The sequence below is a fragment of the Boleophthalmus pectinirostris genome, unplaced genomic scaffold, assembly GCF_026225935.1.
Source record: "Boleophthalmus pectinirostris isolate CB_2022bp ecotype Guang Dong unplaced genomic scaffold, ASM2622593v1 HiC_scaffold_13, whole genome shotgun sequence".
Taxonomy (NCBI): domain Eukaryota; kingdom Metazoa; phylum Chordata; class Actinopteri; order Gobiiformes; family Gobiidae; genus Boleophthalmus; species Boleophthalmus pectinirostris.
In genome coordinates, this window is record NW_026571036.1 from 15,358,663 (window position 1) to 15,385,084 (window position 26,422).

The 26,422-nt window shown below is 38.2% G+C and overlaps 1 protein-coding gene and 1 long non-coding RNA gene across 4 annotated transcripts in view; one reads left to right on the forward strand and one right to left on the reverse strand.

Annotated features, from left to right (window-relative positions):
- Positions 1 to 26,422, forward strand: part of LOC110156338 (exostosin-1) — a 181,940-nt gene that overhangs the window by 101,882 nt on the left and 53,636 nt on the right. The window lies entirely within an intron of this gene.
- On the reverse strand, positions 344 to 1,888 carry LOC129407714 (uncharacterized). The gene is made up of 4 exons (XR_008631688.1): positions 1,802 to 1,888; positions 1,113 to 1,209; positions 621 to 639; positions 344 to 534 (listed from the first exon to the last, which is right to left on the reverse strand). It is a non-coding gene; the product is annotated as an uncharacterized LOC129407714 (long non-coding RNA).

Sequence of the window (26,422 nt, forward strand, 5' to 3'; positions counted from 1 at the left end):
TTCATCTTGAAAGCACACAGAATCAGAGTACTTGTATTCAAACTACACTTCATTGTAAGTGGTCTATAGCCAATGCCATGCCTTTTGTAGTCTTGACTTTGTGGTTTCATGTGCATGGTGGTGTTGTGTAATCAAAATGCAGATTTCATGGTCTACATGTAGTTTGTGGGGTATTACCAAATCTTCCCAGTATTTTTACTTGAATAAATTTAATGAAAAGTTGTACTCTGGAAGAGCATTTATTTGCTTTAAAATCTACTTAAGGATAATAATTATCATAATGCATTCTTCTATGATATGTTAAGTATAAATAAGTATTTTTCAAAAACGTTCAAACAGAACATTTTGTAATGCCTTTTGTAAATGCTCTTTATTGACGTCTTTAGACTTGATTGATGAGATTAGATTTGAGTAATGAAGTACAGAAGTAACATCGATCACTTGGTGTTGTCTGGCGCTTGGTAGTCGTCCGGTGAGCGTTTTTCCACCAACACCTCCTGCATGTTCTGCTGATCATCAGCTTTGCCGAGAAACCTGATCACATTAGAAACATGTTACAAAGCATACTTAATACATAATTTACAATGCTTTTATGAAAGCGTGAATTATGGCAGTCTTACCCATGTGCAAATCCATGAACTAAGTGTGGAAAAAATTAAAACGTGAAGTTATTTTTCTCATCCATTATTACAAATAAACATAATGCAATACAGATATGTTTTACAACACAACCTGTTGTCTGGATCAGTAAACCCTGCATGGGTGCCTTGTTTTGTTCTTTTTTGAAGAATTGTATATTTGTCAGTGAATTATTAGACCAGGAATGTTATCATCTATATAATGATTTATGAAGACACTGAGAAAAATGAACTGAAGCTTAAACTTCTTGTGGCAATGTTTGCGTTATATACTAGTAGTTGCATAGAGGAATGTTCCAAATTATAGTTTTAACTCTCTGTTTCCATGGAATTATGCACTGTGCCATCTTCATAAAGCTCTGTGGTTGCTTCAGTACACAAACAGTGATTAATGTAAGTAATAATAATGTATGAAAAATGAAATATATAATGAATGTGTGTTCATTGTAAAGAACAAAACATTAAGACACATACGTCCCTTAATGACACGATGCGCCCAGCCCTCTGCAGGTTCAGTCATGGACATGATGACCAGAGCCAGAGTAAGGAAGACAATGGGGCCCCTCATCCTCTGAAAACAAAAACTCATATTACAGGTATTTGTGATGAAGTTTGTTAAAGAATCACTGGTCGGACCCAAATATGCAGAGAGGGAAAAAAAGTATTTTATTCACAAAATAGTCTTGGCGGGGGGAATAGATTCCAGGGGAGGCAGGACGGGTCCGGGTTGGCTGCAGATGGGAGGTCTGTGGAGATGGAGGCTGACCGGAGGCTTACAGAAACTAGTGGTAACGGGATGAGGCTGGCTCCAAAACGGAAGAACTGGGGAATGGATAAAAGAACACAGGTAAGAGTCAAAAATCTTCTCAAACGCTCAAAAACACAAAAAAAACCCCTGAGTTGTTCACCACTTGGTTGATGGAACGATCTGGCACTGGAGAGCAGGTCAGCAGGTCTTTTATTGCAGGAGATGATTACTTGACGAGGATCAGGAGTGGAGCTCAGCAGGTGAGATGAATTGGGGACCCGCCCAGGAAAAGCCAGATAAGGTGAGAGAAGGGAAGAGGGAGCAGGGAAAGGAGGGGTAGAAGAGGCAGAAAGAAACCTTCACAAAGTTAGTTTTGCATGTTAGTTATGTAGTTTGTTATGTTTTAATGCCATACCTGAATGAGTGAAGGAATAACTCTGAAAGAAATGCAGGAGCAGTCTTGTGGCTTGTGATGCCAGGAGTGGCAGAGACTTACTTTTAAATAGATTAAAATGAGGAAGATTAGAATTTTCCAAGTCACAAAACTGTGCCCAGTTGCCATGCTGTTTCATAGTGGTCAGATTAGTCAATGTAGTGTGCCCTTACACAAGTGTCAATAGAAGATGCCATAGTACAATATGGTAAAGCTACTATGTAACTATTACTTTTTGTACCATTATAAAGGTTTTGTTATGCCATTGTTTGTCTTACACTACTGTAAAGGCTGTTATAATGAGATGCTAAGCAATTTTGGTGTAGACATTTTTGCATTTTATAACAGTTAGATGAGAAAGCAGGAGTTTGGGTATTATCTTTGTTAGCGGCCTGATGTGTATCTGAGCATCATGACAGTTCAAATTCAGACACCGTTGAGTAACATTCGTGTCTGGAGTGATCTGTGCTTTTTATATGTTTTTAGGATCTTGGAGATGCAGATGTATTAATTTTGAGGCCGTAATCTTTCATTTTAAAACATTCAATATATTGCACTGCTGGACAAAATTTTTAAGCGTACTGTAAGTGTTCTTGTCTAACATTTGAATGCTATTTCTGAATGCACAAGGAAAAGTAATCAAATGCCCTTCTTTACAATATGGAAATAACTACAAAGTGAGGGGGTCTGATACATAAATTGTGCCATAGAAATGAGTGCATTAAATAAATTCCCATTGATCATATATGTGTGCATTACACCTTGGTTAGAACACATGAAAGATAAATATTTTTATGTTTTGTCAGGTCAGATATGCTGTTTTTGTACAAATGAAGTATTGTATATCCTAAATGTTAGTGTTTTATATCATTTATACAGGGGTCTCCAATATTTTTTCACCAAGAGCCACACCTTGAAACATATCTGAAGTGGAGGGCGAAAGAGTGATTCAGACCAGTGCATTTGCTGTAGTTATGACAGAGTCACTGCCTGATCTTTAATAAGGCTTGGAACAAAAATTTTAGGTCTGAATGTTGAGGTTATAGTGGTAGAATTATTTACATTTGCTGTAAAAAGTATTTCCTATGATCAGTTGGGCCAGTTTAACAGAATGGCTTTAAACGTTCCAATCTCCAAGTGAGATCTGGGAAGACATGACTCTACTCACAATAAAAATGCATGTTTTTAAGTTCGTTTTGGGCAATTTGTGTAGATTTAATACCATATTGTGGAACATTACAAGCAAAGCAACCCCATGATAGCAGTACACCAACCTGAAAAGTTACACAGTACAGCTTTAAACTAGTCCTTGTGATTTGGGGTGCTTGTTATTCAAGTTCCATAACTTTAACTTCACTTGTCAAATATTAAAATAATTGACATATATTAAAATATCATCTGTTTATTGGACCAATAATGTATAAATTAACTAACTACAACTGGAATACTAACTGAATAATGTTACTCTCAACTGTGAATGAAAAAAGACTTGATATGTTAACAATCACTAAATCAGATTTTATGTAGCTAAATATGTTCTTTTTTTCTCTTTCATTTTACCTTGAAAGTCCCTTGAAATTATATGGCCAATGAAGGCATCTCTAGGCTCAGGGATTATGGCCACGAATGACAACACCAAAAATAGTGTGAAGTACTTCATCTTGAAAGCACACAGAATCAGAGTACTTGTATTCAAACTACACTTCATTGTAAGTGGTCTATAGCCAATACCGTGCCTTTTAGAGTCTTGACTATCAGTGCAAATTTCATGGTCTACATGTAGTTTATGAGGTATTAGCAGATCCTCCAGTATTTTTACTTGAATAAGTGAATGAAAAGTATTAGTCAATGCAATGTACCTGTACACAAGTGACAATAGAAGGTATCATAGTACAACATGGTAAGGCTACTTTTCTCTGCTTACTTGATCTATAGTGCATCTATTACTCTGTGAACCATCACTAAGACTTTGCATTGGCTTACATTACTGTAAAGGTTTTTATAATTGACTGTTATAATTTTACGCTGTCATTTTTGCATTTTGCAACAGTTAGATGAGAAAGCAGAAGATTGAACATTATCTTTGTTAGCAGCCTGATGTGTATCTGAATTACATGACCCCAGTTGAGGAACCCTCGTGTGTGGAGTGATCTCTGTCTTTAGAAAATATTTGCAAAATACCTTGGTTACAAAACATTAAAAGATCTTTATACTCTGCACAGCCACAACCAAACACTTTACAAAGACATTATGGTCTAGAACTATATCCTGTCTCCCCACTTTTGCAACATGACAGCATTCATGAACAACATTCAAGAAAACATGCCATAGCCTTTTGTAATGCGCTTTATTGTAACATAAGTAACAGCGGTCACTTGGAGGTATTCGGGGCGTCGGGGTAGTCCTGCTGCTTATCCATATACATCTGCAGATCCTGATCATCTGCTCTGTCTTTTCCTTGGAACACCCTGAAAAGGGTCATACAGAAAACGGAGTCAAAGCACAATACCATACAATCTTACAATGTTTATATTAAAGAGTAAATTAAGTCTTACCCGTGGACACAGCGACCAACTAAGAAAAGGAAAAAACACAATTTAGATTCAGACTCTTAACTCTTTAGATAAATGCCCAATGCGTAAAGGCTTATGTATACACTTGTCTTTGGTGAAAAATGTAAAATGTAATGTAATTATTCAATCAGGAATACCTAAATACTATCTTTAGTGAGTGTCTGGCTGCAGATATTTTCAAGCCCCTCTTGAGGAAAACGTTAGTTATCAATTAACAAGGAAATGGTTAAAGTTAGCATTTAGGTCAGGTTTAGGCACATGCTAGGTTATGGTTAAGGTTCGCATTTGGGTTTGTCATTTTTAGGCATCTGCAGTGGTACATCCAAAATGAGCATAAGGCGCTGGGGCTCCAAGGCCAAACAATACCAGAAGTAACTTTTTCATTTACAGTTCTACCACAGGTTTGAAAGTGAACCCTGGTACTTCTCACATTAAAAGTGTACTATGTTCATAAACAACAGTAATATACAGTTTGAATAATAATTACTTGGACAGTTCATAGATAAATTCATGACAAATAAAATGTTTAAATACTCACCTCCTTGTATGATTTTGTGAAAGAAACCTTCTCCTGGCTCAGCCATCATCACCACCATGCCGAAGACAAGGAACATCAAGGTTAGTTTCATCCTGTGAATAGATATTTACATCAAATAACTCAGAAACAACAGTTTGCACTGTAAGCAAAATTAATAATATAAATATTTGACAAAATACCTGATGTTGGATTAATGAATGTGATTATTATGAGAGAGAGAGAGGGTTTTGGTGGTTGAGGTGCCTGCTCTGTGGCAGAGCAGAGTTTTTTTATAGAGTCTAACCAGGAAGTTCAGATCTGTTTTGAAATCACTTGTGGTAATCTGCATATTCTTGAGTGCCACCTCAATTTTGAAACATCAAGTATATGGGCATATGACAGCTTTCTGTTTGTACCTGTAGTAAATATTTATCATACTTTCATAGTTTGATCTTTCATTTAACAAAATAACGGTGTATTTGTCAATTTATAATTGGACAAATACCAGCAAATTTTGTAAATTAGTTGAGCTTTGACTTTTATTTATATTTAAGTTGCTCTGTAACATTTATCAAATAGCCTCTACTTTCTGGGGGTCTCATTTAGAAAGTATCTGTATGTGCAAAATTATTATGTATGTAAGTATGTGACTTTCCAGTTTATATTTATGATCTATTAAAAACTTTCCATTATGCCTGTCACTGAACTTACTATATCGATTTATCATTCGATATATGAAAGCTGGGGTCATTATTTATCATGTGTACAATTTCTTTGCAGTTGATTGAATTAACTTCTATGACTCATTACAGATGCAAACTAAACTAAAGTGTTTCATTCTGCTATGTATTTATTGCAGCTGTTTTGTTTGTTTGTTTTATATTGTAGATTTAAAATAGTTTTTGTGGTTTAAATATGCTCTTGGGTTTTGTGACATAATTTTGTTTCAGCATTATTGTTTATATTTACTTTAGCAATATTTCACTCTTCAAAATGTGCACATTGTGGCTTTCAGAGATTAAATATAATGATGCTTGCTGTAGTGTACTGACATTTCTTTATCATTTTGTTAATTTGTAATGACTGGCAGTGAGAATGTTCACGTTTGTATATAGCACGTTTCCAGCTGCAAGGCACTGAAAGCACTTTACAGCAAGGAACCACTGACCCATTCACACACACATTCATACACCAGTGTACACAAACACAGGGGCTATGTGGGTTAAGTGTCTTGCCCAAGGACACAATAACAGCATTCATCTATGGGAGCTAGAATCACACTGCCAACCTGTGGGTCAGTAGATCTGCCTGCTCTACCAATGATGAAAAATGTGTGCTGGTTCTCTCACATTTGTCCTTGGTTAGTCAGTATGAGAGTGAATAGTTTAAAACACTGGAGAGGGTTCTAGTACTTATTTCAAAAGTTACATTGACCTTTATTTGTACAAAAAAATATTGTGAAACATTTGAGGTATTCTTACAACAGGTCCCATGAGACAGCAGAAGAGTGGTGGGTGTTAGCAGGCTGATGTGTATCTGTGGCTCCATGACTCATTTAGACCTGGACCACAGATCTGAGGAAGCACCTGAAGTTACAGTGATGTCAGCTGTTTTATGTTAACCAGGACAATATTCTGTATGTGTGGTTTATTTATTAGCTAACACTGAATACTGTAGATTTCATATGCCGTAGTACAGAGCGTAGTGAGGACTTTTTGCCTTCCTGCATAAAGGTTTGAGCATAGATTCCACCATTTACCTATTCATGGTTTTCAGCGTTCTGTTATAGCCAACATTTTGAGGACTTTTACAAATCAAGATCTGTAGAAGTATTTCTGGGTGCTGCACTGTAGTCACCCATGACTCCTCCTGACAGTGTATAATGCTTTACGGTCCTACAAAGGCAGAATGCCGTAACATAATGTTTGGTCAAAAATGAGTTAATCTCATTTTGGGAGTAACTTCTTGCCTCCTTCTTTGTGTTGCGGCTTTGGCACAGGATCTTAACACATTAAATAAATACACTTTTGTATTCAGTTATACAGAAACTTTTAAGTAATTTTTCTCAGTTTCTCACTTTTGCGAGTTAAGGTCTTTTGACTTTGTAGGGCAGTATACTAAGAAAATAAGACATTTCTGTATAGAAACAACACAGTACATTCACTTCTCACACCATATAGCACAGAGAAATTGTGCAGATAAGACCTTACGTAGCATTCTTTCAAAAATATCTTTGGGTTAATCATGTTTTGTATGAATTTCAGTTGTCATAATGCATTTTGATTTGAAAAAAGGAAGAGATTTAAAAGCAAAGTTTTAAAAATGCTATTCATTTATTTCCTAAAATGTATATTAAAACCAAAACATCTATGGTAAAATTAATGGGAATTTTTCTTGATGTTGGTGGGACAGTTTAGCTCCTTTGCAACAGAATCTTCATTGTTTCGCTAAATTTGAAACAATGACATTAAAATTATATTATGAAAACATATTTTTTTAATGTCAAATTGAATCCGTTCTCCTCTCCAGAACCATGCAGCACTGGGCATGGTGCCAGTGTGTGAGAGCGGCCCACAGTGAGCCTAGTGTGGTGCTGGATCCACTCTGATAATGACCCAGAGAGACTAGGATTAGGCCTAATCCACACTTAAACCATTCTTCCTCTGATTCTGTCGCTCTGAGGACCACTCTACAGACACCAGTGTGCACACCTGGAGGACTGCGGCAGGCAACTAAAGCTTCCTTCTCAAGGATGACAAAACACTATTCAATTCAACTGAAAGCTCTACAAAGCATACAGCAAAATTACAAAGCCACACTCAAATTATGTTTGAATGGGACAGCAAAACATGTTACTATATTAGATTTCATTTCATTTAAACTTTTAACTTAAAGAGATGGTATTATGCAAAATAGATACAACAAACAGCAACAATCAAGCTTTGTGATCATATAAGAACATGTTTGCGTCCCTGTCACTATCTGCAGCAGTGAGATCAGTGTAAACATTTGCTACTATTTTAAACCAGGATAAGTGAAGTACACTGCTGCTGCTGTGTGTTCTGGGTCAAAGCCATATGTATATTATTGTATACATAAATATTGTTCTGTGGTTTCACCTGTAGACATAGCACATTGTTTTGTGTTCTACTGCATATATTTGGACCTACTAGTAGTAAAATAGTGTGAAAGGTTGCTGTTCTAAGCACTGTTGGGCAAGTTACTTTAAAACTGTAATGCGTTATTTATTACTTATTACTGTCATTTCAAAGTAATTCGTTACATTACAATATTACTGCATTTAAAATGTAAGGCATTACATTACTATTGCATTACTTTAAGTTACTCTCACCAAAATAACTGCGAAAAAGCTGAACTTTTGAGCCGTATATGGACTGAACCAGGACTAAACAAGGTCTAAACCAGGACTAAACCAGAGCTGAACCAGGACTAAACCAGAACTGAACTAGGACTAAAACAGGACTCACTGTCAGCATGGGCTCGAAGGAGACCGCAGGAGAAAGGACCGGCTTTGCTCCGCACCTCATTGAGGTAAGAGCGGCTGTCACCCTGCTGCGCGGGCTCACGGTCCTGATTTCAGCAACTATTTGCGGGTACAAGACCCGGTGCAAAACTCTGCTACAGCGCGTAACTTCTACCTTCCTTCAACGTGTCCAGAAGTCCAACTTTTTGTGCGATGGTTTGCATCGTCCTCTGTCTTTTGGGTGTGAGCGCAGGAGACTTTGTCGGTGCAGAACATTTCGTCGACGTTGTGGATTTTGTCGGAGAGAAAACTTGCAGACATACAGCACTTCAGAGTCACACTGCTAGAGATTGAACATTTATTTAAATTTGGCAGCTGAACACATTCTGTAGCCTACTGTACTGTACAGGAGACAGGAGTCCCTTAGCCGATCAGGACACAGCGGGAGGAACGCAATACGTGTTCATACACTAAAAACAAAAGGCATGCAAAATTGCACAAAAAAAAATTCTAAAAATCAGCGAAACAGCGAGACCGCGAAAAGTGAATCGCGTTAGAGCGAGGGACGACTGTAAGCCAGGTCTAAACCAGAAGTGACCCAGGTCTAAACCAGGTCTAAACCAGGTCTAAACAGCGTAGAGTTCTGGGTCAGTCCTTTCACCCGCGGTTAACTGAAGGTCTATCCGGCCGCGTCTCCGGCGTTTCACCGCTGCTGATTTCACGGTGATTTTAGCGAATTTCTATGAAGAAAAACCCACCACTTCAATCCAGGTTAAAAAAAGCATTGTAACGCGCGTTACTCACATTTGTACCGAGTAAAATATTACAATTTTTCCCCCTGTAATGCCTTACATTACTGCGTTACAGCAAAAATCAACGCATTACTGTAATACATAACTTTTATAATACATTACTCCCAACACTGGTTCTAAGATCATCAAATTGTATTGAATCAGCTGTTTTCAAAATACCTAATTTTCTCTTGTGGTCATTGGTCACTACAGAAATCATTTGCCTCATAGTTGAGCTGTGCAATTAATCAACTGAACTGAAATCAAGATTTAGTCACCTCTAGCCGTCTGGAGTCTTTTTAATGAAGAGATCTATAGCCAATGCTCTGTCAGTAAATGCATTTGATTTGGAGGAGAGTGCTGAAAATATTTTATTTGTGTATTGATACGACAAGATAAAAATAATTTAAAAATCACTTTGCTCATTGGCTAGCACTATTGCCTCAAAGCAAGATGTTTTTTGGGTATTTCTGTGTGGAGTTTGCATGTTTCTCATCGCGACTGGGTGGGTTTCCTCTGGGCACTGTAGTTTCAACCCTAAACATACACAATAGTTGAAATCTTCCAGCGAAGGTAGTTCTGACAAAGTCTAGCACAAGATCTGAGATCGATTCCCACTGCTCCCGACAGATTTCCCCAGAAGCATTGAAAGATGGGTCAAATGCAAAGGACAACTTCCCTACAGGGACAATACAATGCACCTTAACATCAGCAATGTGATGGAATAGCAGTTAGCATTTCTACCTGACAGCGAGCTTGCAAGCAGCTGCCTCTGCGTTCTATTCCCAAAGTCATTGTTTAGTCTCATTACATGAATTTCCACAACAGAACATCAATTTATTGCTGATTTCTTTTCATTTTTTTAGAGTGCTTTCTTAATTTTGTTTCTATTCAAATACAAAATTGTTCAAAAAAGAAAAAAAACCAAACACACTTTTGTGGTGACACCATCAATGTCAAAGTCAGAGAAGTGAAAATGATTTAGTGGAATACACAAAGCTGAAATGAGGGTGGAGGCGCAAGGAATGGATTCTCAACAGTGTCTTGGTGGGACCCGCTGCCTACTGCTCGGGCCTTTTGATATACAGCGCTAGCTCATCACGCCACTGAGCCAGGCAGATGAAAAACGCTGGAGTGTACGCATTTTGATTCTCAAATCAACTGTGTTTTGATTTGGGTTTAGTTACAGCCGGGCGTGACGCAGCCTATTATGTGCTTCATTACGGCGAGAGGAGACAGCGAGTATGGCAGAAATGGAGTAAGCAGAAGAGGAGACAAATGTTACTCAAGTAGAAGAGTATTGTTAGGCCTACGTGTATGTGATCAAATCAAGGTGATAATGTTGTAATGTGATAATGTGATATTTGGCCCAAGCCAGTAACAGAGTAACTAGTGAGGGCTATTGTTCTTTGCTGGTTTCTTATTTATTTATTTTTTTTCTCATTTGGAAATCGCATTTTCATCCCCCGAACATGGACAAAAAGTCCCCAAACCGGGTATGGGTTCAGCAGTCCACATTTAGACACATAATTCACAGAAATTATCTGTTTTTTGGGGGATACTCCTTGCGGTTTGCCCGTAGCATGCCGGCGAAAAACACCTCGTCACTGATGACTTCTCTCGGGCACATGCATTAGTGTAGAGAGCTCAAATTCAAATCACAATTGCGTGATCCCAGCCTGAATGTAATGGATGATGAAGTCTAATACAACTGAACACTATAGCACCCCCTACCATAGACATGAAATGTCAACTTTATTGGATTTGTAGCACATTTGGGGATTAAATTCTAATCATGATTGCCATTTTTTACGGTTGGCCAGGAAGGGCACAAAGACTCCCCCAAAAAACATTTAAAAGTGCACTGTGTAATTTTTCTGATGCAGGGCTTTCCCTTGTCCAGAAAGGGACAACAGCAGAACCATAAGCAGCTTTAATATCCAATTATTACTCAAGGTTTGTTTAGCAATCCAAGAGAAAAGAAGTATATAGATTCTTAAGAAGTAAACATAAATCCTTAAAGATCTTATAAAATTGATTCTTATGACCTTTAAATCGTGTTATAATGATGTTACCTCCTCAAAACATACCCGGAGTTTCATTCACACCTATTTGAGTAATCCTTTATTATTAGTCTGTCCATATCTCCAAAGCTAAAAACACTCTGTTCCATCTTGTCAGGTCATGTAGTTTTCAAGTTTTCAAGCTCCTTTTGCTTTTAGTTTAGTGGAGATTGGCATTTCCCGGGCTGAAATTATCCAAATTATTCTAGTGAAGGTGTATGGAGTTTTAAAGAACAGTGGAGCACTTCCTGTTTTTACATTTTAGATTTCTGTTTGAAAGAGCCTATATATACAGGGGTTGTGTGTTAAACGTGTGAATTAAACAAAATACAACCCCAGGTATGTTTGTGATGAAGGAACAACATTATAACATAGATCCGCTAATAGTGTAATATGGATCCTTCAACAAAATACAGATACTGTATTGCTACACTAATCTGCTACTACTGCCACTATACAATATTTGTCTATCTTTCTATTACTACCTCTCCTAGTTCCTACACATGTTTAAATCTCTGGTACATTTCCTTTGTTGCACATAAACAGTATGATCTGCATTTGGCTTACCACAAAAATTTGGAGAGTTGATCCCTGTTGTTACTATTGTTGTAGTTGATACTTTTTTTTTTTTTTTTTTAATATTTGAGTAAAATTCTTTGGTACATTTAGCATTTCTACTTGGGTTTTATGAGCAGTGTTTTGATGTGGATAGCTAGCACAAAGCGTGATGTAGGCTGTTATGTGCTTCATTACTGTCAGTGAGGAGGAGACAGCGAGTGTGTATCTTCATGGAGAGCCAAAACATAAAGTTAACCAACCATGTCCCGGTAGTGTATCAAGGAGTTGTATAGTTTTCCTGTGGGCTTGAGTGTGTATTTGACTGAGTAAACAAAAAAAATCTATTAAAAATTATCATAGGCTTTGGTGAGCAGCTAACATTTGTCGCTGTGAAAGTAATCATTTTGTATATAACTTTATAGTTTTTATTGCAGCCAAGGTGTTAAAGGTATCCTATGTAACTTTTCTGATGGCATATCCCAACAATACACTAGAGAGATACATTTAACTCTTCAACATACAATACCTTAAAAGCAGTGGCGGAAGAAGTACTCAATTTTATTACTCAAGTAAAATAAACAAAAAACAACAACAAAAAAACCACTAGTATCACAATAGAAAATCTAAGTAAAAGTACTTAAATTTTAAAGTAGAAGTATTTCACGTATATTTTGAGGTCTTATAATGCTTCAAATGTAGTGATTGTTTTTATTTGTATATTTTTGTTTGATCTAACTACAAATGTGTAAATAAACCGCCCAGTTTTTTAGCAGCTCTCAGACAATACCAAAAACTACTCAGTTTAAAAATGTAGTGGAGTAGAAAGTACAGATATCTTCTCCTGATTGTAGTTGAGTAAAATTAGAAAGTATCCCTTAAAATCTACATAAGTAAAGTACTAAAATGTATACTTAAGTACAGTACTTAACTGCTTTTACATTGTTACTTCCCACTACTGCTTAGAAGTTACATAGTGCAATTTAAATTGAGAGTTATGTGAAATTTGCCGTGACAGTTTATGCATACTAAAAGATGTGATTTTGTAGATTCAAAGATTGTTGAGCAATGTACAGTAATACACCTAGTGGAAGTAATGGTTACTGTATTTACCATAGTACTTAATATGAAATGCCTGGAAACATATATTTGACTTGAAAACAAAATTCTCTGAAATCCTGTGCTTTTGGTGAACAACAAGGTAAAATGTTATACAAAGACTCAGCTGGGGGTAGCTCTGACTTCACTCACCTAATCCCATGTTTCACAAGCTTTTAGTTTATTTCATTGTTGCCATGGGAACCTAGAATCAGAAATGTGTTTTGCTTTTGTAAACATTACCTTTTCACACAGAATATTTTTTTTTTCTCTAAATATTTAGCTCAAAGAAAGAAAGAAAAAACCCACACTTTTTTAACAATTAAAACCATTGTGTGAATATGAATAGAGATTTACGTAGTGCAAAAAGCTCCTCCACTGTTTTTCCTGGTGAGTGGTACACTGGCATAAGACCAAATGGAAATCATACTGTGCTTGGATAATATAATGTAATTCATGTGCACTCCAAATCTAACAGCAAACTTAATTTTATACACCAGACAGTCCATTTAAGAATCAAGGAGATCAAGGGTGAGGCCATTATAACTGATAGGACAGGACACAGGCTATATTAAATCTACAATGGAATATACTACACCTTAAGAGTCAAATGGTGTAAAAATAGTAGGAAAAGTCACTCAGAATCAAGCGACTTCTAAAACTCAAACTACTGCCACTTCAAAATAAGGTAAATGTTTGATACTAACAATTCTACCAATTTCTACAACTATATCTGAAACTATTAACATGGTGGCTTTGAGTAATACTAAAATTTCAACTCAATTTTGAACATGTATAAAAATGTGAGAAAAAATAATCTTGTGTTGAATTGTGGTTTATTGAAGCAATCTGTGGAGGCATTTTATGAGAGATTGAATTTGGATACTGTTGTGAGCATCTTCCCTCAAATCTTGCACAGCTCAATAAACACATTTTGAGAGTCATTGCCTTCAGAATTACAGCTAACACCTGTATAAATGGGTTGTTGGGGTGCACACTGGCTCCACACGCAGAACATTGGTAGTACTTAACATGTCTGTCTCACGCTATGGAGTTTATCTTTTTGATTTCTGGATCGTAGCAACTTACTATCCAAATTGATGGTTTGATTTTCAGGCTATTTCTGTGATTATAAATTCTGTATTTCCTCATTTGAGTTATCCCAAAAGAAATATACAACATATTTTGCATATAGACAGCTCATTATTATACTTGCTGTTGAGGGTTTATTCAATTAATTAAATTGTATTATAAGTGTGCATTTAATAATGACAATAATGACTTCCATACTTGGCTTTCATTTATTTGTGTATTACGAGCAGGCCTGTCGAAGCCTCTCAAAGTGCTATTATCATTATTCCTTTACTACATGACACACACAGCTACTGTTACAGGATAGACATTTGTTTCAAAGATTTTATTTTATTTTTTTGAGGTTTTACACTGTTACACAGAAATCCTAGTCTTTGAAATACCATGGAACTTTTTATTTGTAACATGTTACATGTATCCACAGAACAGTATGGAATACCAAAAGCAGGTAAACTGGAGGCTACTGGAGCTTTAGTGCACAAATAGCACAGCCCCTGTACGTACATGCAGAGGCCTGAGGAGACAGGACACAAACAGGATGATTTAGGACGCGGCCCAGCGCAGAATGCGCCTCTTTAGGAGAGAGGAAGGAGAAAAATGAGCGCAGCCATGTGCGGGACTAGCGGACAGAGGACGAGAAGCACCGCCCATCCATCACGCTGTTAAATGGACAAGGGGCACAGGCTAAGTTTAATCAATGTGGACACGTGGGGCTGCTGCAAATTAACACACAACAGCAATTAATCTGCTCTCACCATAGACTTGTTTGGATGTGTTCCGTTAGCCTGCAGATAAAGACAGAATAATGATTTCTTGGCTTCACTCAATCATGTCAAAACAATTTGTCTGTGCAGGCCCAGGGGTGCAGCGCTAATGGAGATCAAATTAGCACGCTGGACTTTTTCACTTTGGCAGGTTTTGTAAGTCTGAATGTGTGGAGCAAAGATCGTCACACTCAAATGTGAATTATGTCAATGTGTAATTTGGGTTTAGAAAATTGTGGCTTGTTTGATTGTTAAAATTTATCCAAATCTTGTGCTGCAGATTTAAAACTGTGATTGGTTAAACTACAAACTTGATTTTGATTTGATTGCGATTCTGTGTTTCTCTGTTTACTGCAGCTCTGTGCTCAGACACTCTTTTCCTATCCTACTGGTCAGCCTCTGTTATGATCTGAGTGAGTGACGAGTTTATTCAGCCAATCACAGTGAAGTGTGAACTACTGACTAAACAGATAAATTTGTTGTTAATTACCAGGGTAGGGCTAAAGTAAATTAAATATTGTTCATTACCAGACAACTAAATCGTTTTATAGTCATTGGTGAGGAGGAAAATATCTTTTAGCTACTACCTATGTGTTTTTTTTTTTACAGTCAGCTGTTTCTGGAACCCGTTTAGTAATCCTAAGTAATCATAATGTACTTGAAACACACTTACAGACTCACTGAATTCTCTCAAAGTGCTACACTTCATTCACTCCATACTCAGTGATGGTAAACTACTACTACCACTCTGCACCATCGGCCCCTCCAACCATCACCAATCTTAAAACACTTACCACATTTGTACTACTAATAGTTAAGATGTGCCTAAGGACGCAACGGCAGAAAATGGTCTAAATAAGAATTGATCCTCCAACTGCACTCAGGTTGGAGGGCGAGTGCTCTAAGCGGTGAGCCTAAAAGTTGCCTTTTTTTTTTTTTTTTTTTTTTATAGACAGCCATTTCTGGAACTCTTTTCATGAATCCAACAGATTGATCAAGCTTTTACTACAATCAAGTTACTAATTCTATTTTATGTACTCTTTGTATGTCTATCTCTTTTTAGCCCTAGACTAGGACTTTAATGTTCTCTCTCCCAGTCATTCACCCTCACAGCTCCACACTGCTCCTCACTGCTCCACACTGCTACAGGCCAGCCCATTAACACCTGTCTATGAGAAACAAATGGACCGGACTGGAGCACAAAGAGAAGGTACCATTTCCACTGCTCCTGTGTTCTAGCCGAAACCCAGGAATCCAGAGAGTGATTGAGAGACGCTACTTCAATTATGTATAACCCAACAACTTCAATTAAGCAGGGTAGCAGCAAAATCAATAGGGACCCAATGATGTCCGGGTCTGTTCATTCGTCACTGTAGTTTGGGTTTGTCTGCGGGCACTAGAGTCTGGAGGAGGTATAAATCACTCCACAGCCAACAAGACTACATCCTTCCATCTCCGCTGCTCTGGGCGTCACCGACTCAGTTTATCAATAATGACTAATGATAGTGTGATTGAACCGTATAGACCAGCAGCAATTTGAAAGAAGGGTTTGTGGGAGCTAATATCAACAGGGCTAGACAGGAAATTGGAAGTCATGTTAAAATAATTACAATGTGAAGGGGATACAGAAGATGGATTCTGTTTTGAAAGAGTTGTATTGTTGTAGTCTTTGGTTATAGTATGTTATAAGAAGCATTGGATGGTTTTGAAATTTTAAATATGTTTTGTTATATTAAAGAACATGTATTATGTATTCTTGTGGAGCTCCCTCTGCTGTCAGCAAAGGGAATGAACAATGAGAAATAAATGAATCCATTAGGAAATGTGAATGCTATGCTAATAGAGCCATGCATTTATTGTGAACACAATTTGACTGCAGAAAGATTCTGGTGATGGCTTATGGGCTTCAGAACTATGTAGCAACCGGGGTAACGAGACAAAAACCTGGTGCATTCAAACACAAAGAATTTCCCTACATCTTCACGGGTGTTAAAGAAAAAGCTACTTTTTGGAGTTTTCTACCATGTTATAATGTTCCCTTATCAAAAACTGACCCGAAGAGGTTTTATATGTCATCCATGCATGTTAATGCTAGTGACCAACCAATCCCTTCAGGGCCCTATTTAACAATTCTTTAAGCTTAGCACTACTAGGGCTCAGCCTACAAGCCTACGTCATACATGCCTCTGCTCAGCAACTTACAATGTGCAGTTATTTCAATAGCAGAACACTGATTATAATGTGATAGCCGTCTGAAAGTGAAACTATACATGTTTACATTAAACATGTTACATTGTATTTCACTAATATAACATTTCAAAAACAATAAAAGGTAACATAGAGATCTAAATATGTTACACGTTAGCAATTAATAGCCCAGAAGTATAATACTCCCTCTTTAAACTACTGTGCATATTTTAGGTTTATGGAGGAACCGAGGTAATCAGACAAAAACATAGCAAGTGCATGATAACACAATTCATTTCCCCACATCTTCAAGTACATTAAAGCATGACAAATTGAGCATATATAAGGGCATATATTGTCTGTTACTTCTATAAGCAGACAAATCTATACATCTCATTATTGACAGTGGATGTGATCTGCTCTGTCACTCACCTCTATGTCCTATTATCACCACCAAATCAGCCCAGCCTTGTAACACGAATACTCTGATCACAGATATTTAATACAGTACAGAGCTGCTTCTCTCTCTTATCATAGCCATCATTTGTATCTCAGCGTGAAATTTCATATAACCAACTGTGCCTGTGCATGTTTATGGGCATTAGCTACCTTTTGTAATGATCAATAATTCAGAAGCAGGAAGACAATGCCTGTTCAGCTCAGATTTCCTGTAAGATTTTTTTGTTTTGCGTCAGCTGCTCACTGTAGAACCAGGGAAGAGATGGACATATAGGGGACCAATGGGGACATGACTTTGAATGGGCCATGTGTCTTCCTCTTCTATAATGGAGAAGGGAGATATGGAGGTAGAACAGTGTGCTGTATTAACAAGTATTGATTTGTGGCAGGCTGCTCCAGGGTTCACCTCACAAGTTTATTTTGCAGCGTTTAAGTGTGAATGGTGTGTTGTTTTAGTGCATGCAATATGTATGGAAATGGTAAAATACAAAAATATTACTACAGGGTTCATACCATGCATCTAATCCACGTAATACCAGCCCCACGGTTACAGTATAGGGCCTCTTCTCAAATCTTCCTAACCCCATACATTGAGCCATTTGATATTATTATTATTATATTATACATATTTCTGACAGTACTGTGGATGTACACATTCTTTTAAAGAGGGGGTATTAAAGGTTGTATGGAAGATTTTTTTTGTTTCAAATTGTCAATGATAGCATTATAGAGGTGCAGTAGCCTTGTAATTATGATGACCAAAAAAAAGAGAATAAAAATTCATCAACTCTGGACGTGGTGGGGCTAGTTAAACATTTGCCAATAGATAACGACACTGCCTCGTTATCTGTTAGCTGACAGGCTGTCAATCAAACTCCCTACGTTTCTAGCGTAAGTGACTTGCCTGCGCGCCGCCGGTACGTGGTTTGCGTACGCCTGTCACGCAGTCCACAGACGCAAGACGCACAGACGCTGTTTACTCCACCAACGCAACAGTTCTTAGCGGCTTTTTTTGACCTATATCTTCCTCGCAGTTAGCACAAAGTTTGTTGCAATGGCAGACAAGAATCCAGGAGCAGTTAGCCGCAAAAGAAAGTCAGTTTTTGAGATTGCTGAAAGAAGAAGACAAGGGGAAAAGCAGCGAAGCCAAACTAAGGTGATTCTTGAAGATTCATTCCAGCGATGGCGCAACTGAAGCAGACGCAGGGTCTAAAGACTGACGCACTTGGTCGCACAAATTACTCCTGGACAGGTCAACTTCTGCTTATTATGAAAACTTACTTTATTTCCAAGAGCTAGACAAACGTTTTTCAGGACACGAAAGCGATATCCTATGTCTGAAAACGTAATTTTCAAGGCAAAGAAAGAGTCCGCTTGCTGCTGCGTGTTGTAGCTAGTTCATTCGCACGGAATCTCCGCGCACCCTTCTCTGCACCCCTTTCCTGCTCCTGTCCCCGCTGCCCGATCCGCTCTTCCCCCTGCTCCTCACTTCTCCGGGCACGGAATCTCCGCACCGCTCCCCTCTCCTCTCTCCTCTCCTCTCTCCGCTCTCTTCTCCCTGCTCCTCACTTCTCGTCCGCACACGAAATGTCCGCACACCCGCTCCCCCCGCTCCTCACTTCTCCTTCTTGCCTAACCAACACTGTAGTTAGTTGTTTACAAGTCATGTGCAGCGCACCGGCTGTAAACAAACCTGTTTCTGGCGTAAGGAGGAGGCGGGAGGAGGCGTTTCTACGTAGGGAGCTGTGGGTGAGGGGGGGTGGTTTCACGCATGCGCAACATTTGAAAAAGGACAAACAGTCGCTGTATTTCTCGTTCCTTGGAAAATCCTCTATACAACCTTTAAGCAAAATTGACCTTCATATTATAAAGTTTTTCCATCAAAAACATGCCCAAAGAGGTTTTTGATGTCATCCGTGTATGTGTGAGTAATCTTGCTGTCTCTCCCAGGCCTTCAATCTTTCTTGCGATTAGCGGTACATGTTTCATAAATGTACAAAAGCATGATACAAAACAATACACTACAACTTCACAAACCTGATGTTATGTGTTGTATCATTAGCAGACAACACACTCATTATGTTGTGTTAGCACTCTGGAAGGGGAGTGACTTAGAGCGAGGAGCAAATGGAGATGGGACTAGGCATTAGAATTTATAAACTGAAACTAATTACACATTCTAATAAATTGTTTTCGGCAAATACAGCATTTTCAGATGGTCTAACTATATTATGTGTTAACAATTAATCCTATAGAGCAGGAGTCGCTAGCTCTCCACATCCCTTCGACCGCCCCCCCAGCCCCTCTGCCCCCCACCACTTGAATTGGCCCTATGATGCAATCCTCAAAAGTTGTCATGGCCTAGTTGTTTAAATTACTTTTTGGCAAATAATAACACGTCAGCATTTTGTATTTTCTTGACTTTTTCCCATTAAAAATGATATTTATATGAAGTATTTATATTTATATTGAAATTATTATATGACATATTTACTTTTGCCGCTGAATTTTCATCACCTGACAAGCTCAAGATCAAAGCGTGACAATCAATGCATGCGCAGAGTACTGTAGTGCAGTTAAGGACAGCAAAATGGGTTGTGTTAAAGTATGAAAAGTTGACAGAGAGTGCAGAGTTTTCAAAGAACAGTGCATGACCAATTGTTATTTTGTTCAGTGTAAGGACCGTGCAGTTTGTCTGATATGTAAAGAAAGTGTGGCGGTTTTCGAAGAATATAATCTGCGTCGTCAGGGTCATACAATTCTGTTATATGACCTACCCAATCCCAGCCGCCCATCACAGTCAGGAGCGATAATGTGGCCCCCAGAGAAAAAAGTTTGGTGACCCCTGCCATAGAATAATGCCCCTTTTTTAAGCAGTTCCATTTATTGCCACTAATTTATTTAAAAAAATAATAATCTTTGTGTATTTTTCTAGAAAAATGTCAAAAGTGTGATGTGTTTAAAACAACAAATTTGCTCAAACCGGATTTTGTATTTGTTTAAAAAAAAATGACAAAAATCTCTGTTGTTTTAACATTTAAACAATAGTGCTGCTTGATGGCTCCGTATCAGGCCTTTTAAAGTGCAAAAACAAACCCAGTGTCATAATTGTGCATTAGTCATATCCAGTCTTTAGTAAAGTGCTACAACTCTGGGTTTAGTCACATGCTATTACCTATCCACACCTGCTTCACATGTCTCTTGTTGATACAATGCGGCTGATAATGGCCACTATAAAGCCTGTGTGATTTCGAAATGTCAGCCTCCATAGAAAGGCACCTTTAGCAGCTTTGTTATGTCTTCACTTTGGGGACTAGTGTGTGTATGTTTTTTTTCTTGGGCACAGGGAGCTGCAGGACCACCACGACCCTGAAAGGTCACTGTTGATTGGATAACAGCAGAAAGCTTTTAACTGTTGTGTGTTGGGATGTCGCCCGACGGCCACAGAGCTGCCCGGGCCTCTTGAATGAGATTGGATTCTGCTTAATTCTGTGTGTGAACCCAAGGCAAACACTGCACAGTTGGGTGCATCATTCAAAGAGGGTTATTGAAAGAAACTATAAGCAAAAGTTCAAAAATACCCCTTTGGAGTTAGATTAGTAAACACAACAAATAATTCTGGCTGCCTGAAATTTGTTTGTCCAAATGACTTCATAAATGGCTCTTAATAACATCTGGTTTTTTACCATTAGTGATATTTGGTCACATTTTAGAATGACTAACATAATAGCTTAAAGATGCACTATGGCTGCGTTCAGACTGCAGGGCTTAATGCTCAATTCAGATTTTTTTATGAAATCCAATTTTTTTGAGAGGTTGTTCACATTTACAATTAAATGTGACTTGTATGTGATCTCCAGTGTGAACTTTAAATGCCCCAAAAGTGTCCCGCATGCGCATTGGAGAACACGATGATGTCACACGCAGCGAGCATGCTCAGTGTTTATGGAAGTTGCCTAAACACTGGGCTTGTCTCCCAAAATACGGTCCAGTTCTTCGTAAAATGGGCAGGTTACACATTTGTTTGAGTCTTTAGTCTGTATTTGGCTCGCAGGCGCTTTATTTTTTGTTGATATTGAAGCCTGGGCCACCTGTAGCCGTGCTCGGTCATTTCAAAAAACAAATGTTTCCGATAAGACCCCTCCAATTTGGCCTGAATACAGTGATCCCCCAAATATTAATAAACTGGCTAACCTCGCTTTCCCTCCATTGACTAGACCCAGAATCTGACGTGTAGAACAGATGAATGTGACTGTGGTGTTCAGACTGAAGTTGCATGTCAAAAGATCAGCTATGTATCAGTTTTAGGAGCACATATCCAAGTGGCCTGGGTGGCATTTGAAAAAATCTTTATTTGTCATTAAATCAGATTGTCATTAAAAGATCAGATACAGGTCGCATAGGGGTGAAAATATCTGATTTGTTTTTATGGTATGGCATAGCTCTTCTTCGAATGTTCTACAGTATGAAATTAAACAGATCTACCTTGCTTTTATTTAATTCTGGTGGTTTTATTGTTCAAAAATACCTAGAAAAACAGGTATTATGTCTGTGAGCGGGGTCGCCTGTCCGCAGATCTGAGCAGTAATTCATGTGGTAATACAGGAAGTGCTCGACTGTGTTTTTGAAGGTAAAAGGTAGCTGTCAACATGAAAATCACCTCTTCATGACATCACAAGGTGGAACATGGCATTTTAAGCTTTAGAGATGTAGACAGACTAATAAAGAATTACTCAAACATCTGTGAATGAAACAAAACAAAACTCCAGGTATGTTTTTGATGAGATGACATTATAACAAGGCTACACACTCACAAGAGTCATTTTTGCGTAATAGAGAACCTTTCAGAAGACGAGTTAAATATTTGCCTGGTGAAACTTTGCTAAAATTCCTATGCTGCTGTCTCCACAACACCATTTCTGGCTGATAGCGCTGGTGTCTCTCTAACCACTGGCACAAACTGATAAATATGTAAATGCGCGTCTGCCTAAACTACGCCACAGTGAAGAACATGTAAATGAAGAGGTTTTTCTGTGAAGCGCTGCCATCTGCCTCCTGCTCCTTTTATGGGACCTGACAGGACGTCCATATTAACACCATTTTCTCCCTTAAAGTGGTTGTAACATAAACTTGTGTGAAAGCTCTTATGGGACTCCTTCAGCTCCCCGATCTCCGCTTGGCCTCGTCCTCCCAGACACCAGAGCTGCACTTTTGGATGTGAAGGTTAAATGCTCAACAGTGCACAGGGCTATTTCTCAGCATGGTAGTGAAGCGCAGGCAGTTATTTTATTGACGATTTAGTGGTGTCATAATTTACAATGTGTATACAACTACTTACTCATTTCTCAGGATATTTTTCTCTTTTTTATTGTTTTGTGATCTACAATTTTCAACATATGCAAAGCCAGTTGATGATAGAGATGGACTGGTATTGTTTCTCCATTGTTGATACCAATACCAGTTTCGATTGTTTAGAATCCAGAGAAACCGATGTCCAATGAGCCTATATGTAAGGCAGATTTTTCTTATTTTTCCCATATTATAATTAACATTTACCAAACTCACCCACAGCCCTTTTTTTTACCACAAAGAGAGCTGTGTAGTTATGTTCTGTGCAGTTTTTGCTTCACATTAAAGTGTTAACATAAAGCTTTTGGAGTTTTTCTGTTAGGGAGCAGGTCAGCCAAAACCAAATATCGGACTGTGGTTGAGATTTAAGGCCTGATAGCTGTTACACTAAAAAATCCAAATATCGGCCCAGTATATTGGTTTATCACTAGCTGATAATGTGTTGGGATCCAGAATACACGATTCTCCAATAATTTATCAAGATGTGAGTCTGGTCATCCTTTAATCTTCTTGAGTTCAGTGATTAACAAGTGGATCAGCCAATGAGGGACATGCAAGCGCAGTCTGTCCGATCAAAACAAATAGGACTGGACTTGTTAGGCAAGAACAAAGGGGGTTGCAGACCTACACTACTGGTCAAAAGTTTTAAAACACCCTAATTTTTCTAGTTATTTATTGCAATTCAAGTCGTGCAAGTCCAATGAAGAGCTTGAAATGGTACAAAGGTAAGTACTGAACAGCCAAAGGTTAAGAAAAAGATAAACGAAAACAAAACACAAGTCCAAGCTCTGCCAAAACTACCTCAGGAAAAAAGAACAAGATGGTAAACTTGAAAACATGGAGTGACCAGCACAGTCTCCAGATTTAAGCCCCATTGAGCTGATTTGGGATGAACTGGACAGAAGAGTGAAAGCCAAGCAACCTACAAGTGCCACACATTTATGGGAACCTCTGCAACAGACTTGGGAAGAACTTTCCGAAGAATATTTGATTTTTATTATAAAAAGAATGAGCCACGAGTGTGTTCAGCTGTTATATCTGCCAAAGGTGGACACTTTCATGAATTAAAAGTTTAGAATACTGAAAAAGTGTTGAAAAAGCGTGGTGTTCTAAAACTTTTGACTGGTAGTGTATATTGCTGTAGATAAGAAGATTTCTGAGTAAAAAAAAATCCAAGATACTTTACATGTGAGAATGTAGTAAGCTAATGCGACTGTGTACTGCTATTGTTAATATTTTATGTTCACACCACCTGATAGTGAGCTGTAACCTGAAATGCCTCTATCGCCCTCATTCATCGAACTGGGGCTTTGTCCTATTGTACAAATATGAATAGAAACATTACTCTGAGCAAGTGCTTCCATTTATTTCCATTGTCTTATAAATTGCACAAGTGAGCAACATTTTAGCCCCGTTTGCTCTTTTACAAGCGGGGGCTGTTTGTTTCGTCTTCAAGGACAGCCCTGTGTGTGGTTCCCTGCTTCATAATTAATGGCTCTACACAGACCAGAGGCAGAGAGGAGTCAGACCAGAGGGGACCACTCCAGTGTGAGTGTTAGACAAGCACTTCAGCTGCCTCCCTCAGTGTTGTCTCTCATGCTGCCATTATAAAACTACACATCTGATCATGTCTACTGCAGTGTGTATGGAAATTCTTCTTTTTGGAGATTTATTGGTTTTGGTTTTTACATCAGATGCCCTTCTAATTGTCTTTTTGTCAAATCACACATAATATTTTGGCATAGGCTTTACAGACAGTGCAATATAATATGGGAAATGAGGTAGGGAGAGCAATTGTCAGATCTGCGAGTTGAATGTTTAAGACAGGAATGTGTGCTTTAACCCTACCCCTAAGCCACTTGTACTCTATTGTTTAGTTGTATATTGCAGTATTGAAATTGAAATGTAGTTTTCTGTCTGCATTTAAAGGTCCTATATTGTGCAAAATGGATTCTTGTGAGCTTTAAGAAATGTTATAATGTTGATACCTCATCAAAAACACACCAGGAGTTGTGTTTTATTTCATTCACACATGTTTGAGTGGTCCTGCATGATTAGTCTATATTGTCTACATCTCCAAAGCTCAACATGCTTACTTCCACCTCGTGATGTCATGAAGCAGTAGTTTTCAAGTTAACAGCTCCTTTTACCTTTAGTTCAGTAGAAATGCTCAGTTCCAAAGCTGAAATTTCCCAAATGACTCTAGTGAAGGTGTACGGAATTTAAAAACTCAGTGGTGCACTTTCTGTATCACCGCATGACATCACAAGGTGGAACGGAGAGTTTTCTCTTTGTGAAAAGAACTAAAAATGCAGGGTTAAACATGTGTGAATAAAACAAAACACAACTCCAGGTATGTTTGTGATAAGGAAACATTATAATGTGTGTGAAAATAGCATAATATGGGCCCACTAAGTAAGCGATTTCTAGTTTGAGCCTCCATTTCAACACTGTAAATCGTTTTACTTTATAGTCAGTTTAAAACTATAGACTTGACCCTCATGGTGATGCTGATGCCATACATATTTACATATTTACTGCTTTTATTGTTCTGTTTATTGAACCAAAGATGTGAGCCACGTTTGAAATATGGCATCATTCCTGAATAGATTTTTTCTTTAGTTCTATGGGATACAATGAGCAGGTGTTAGCATTTTTTTCCCATTGTCTTATGAATTGCATAAGTGAGCAACATTTTAGCACCGTGTGTTGTTTCACAATCAGGGCTGTTCTTTTCGTCTCAAGGACAGCCCTGTGTGAGACAAGTTATTTCAAACACTTTAACCTTAATTTACTGAATGTATCTTATGCCTTCCCCTCATCTTCCTCCCCTCTTCTTAGATAAACATCCATTTTCTTTTAAAAGTCCTATATTATGCATACATGACTACTGTGAGCTTTAAGCCATGTTATAAAAAAATATTTGGAGTTTTGTTTCATTCACACACTTTTGAATAATCCTGCATTATTAATCTACATCTCCAAAGCTCAAAATGATCTGTTCCACCTTGTGATGTCATGAAGTGGTAGTTTCCATGTTAACAGCTACCTTTTACCTTTTGTTCAGATTGGCAATTCCAGTATTGAGATGATTCAAATGACTCTAGTGAAGGCGATGATGTGTTAAAAATGTGTGAATGAAACAAAATACAACTCCAAGTACGTCTTTGATGAGGAAACAACAACAACAACAACAACAACAACAACAACAGATCTAAAAATAGCATAAGATGTGTCCTTTAATTATTTGGCACATGTGAACCCAATCTCCATCCTCTTCATCACACTGGTTTGACTGGGACGTCTCCTCCTGCTGCTCTCCGGTTCTGTTGTGGTTGGAATGACCTTGTCTTTAGGTGACACTGTGGACATCTGACATCTTATTTTCACTTGCGTCTTCCTTTACATCCCTCTGCTCACACGTTTGAGCCATAGTAAGTGATCCTCTCCACATACACACGTAGCTATGGGCTGTTTGTGGACACGCACACACACACACACACACACACACACTCACACACACGCACAGGTGTCTAGTGGGGAGGCTGTGAGCACAGTTGATCCCCAGACAGATTAGGCTTCAATCTAAAATCTCCTCAGGGCAGCCCCAAGAACATGGCTATCCCCCGTACACACACACACTCACCCTTTTCCTTTGCTTTCGTAAAGTC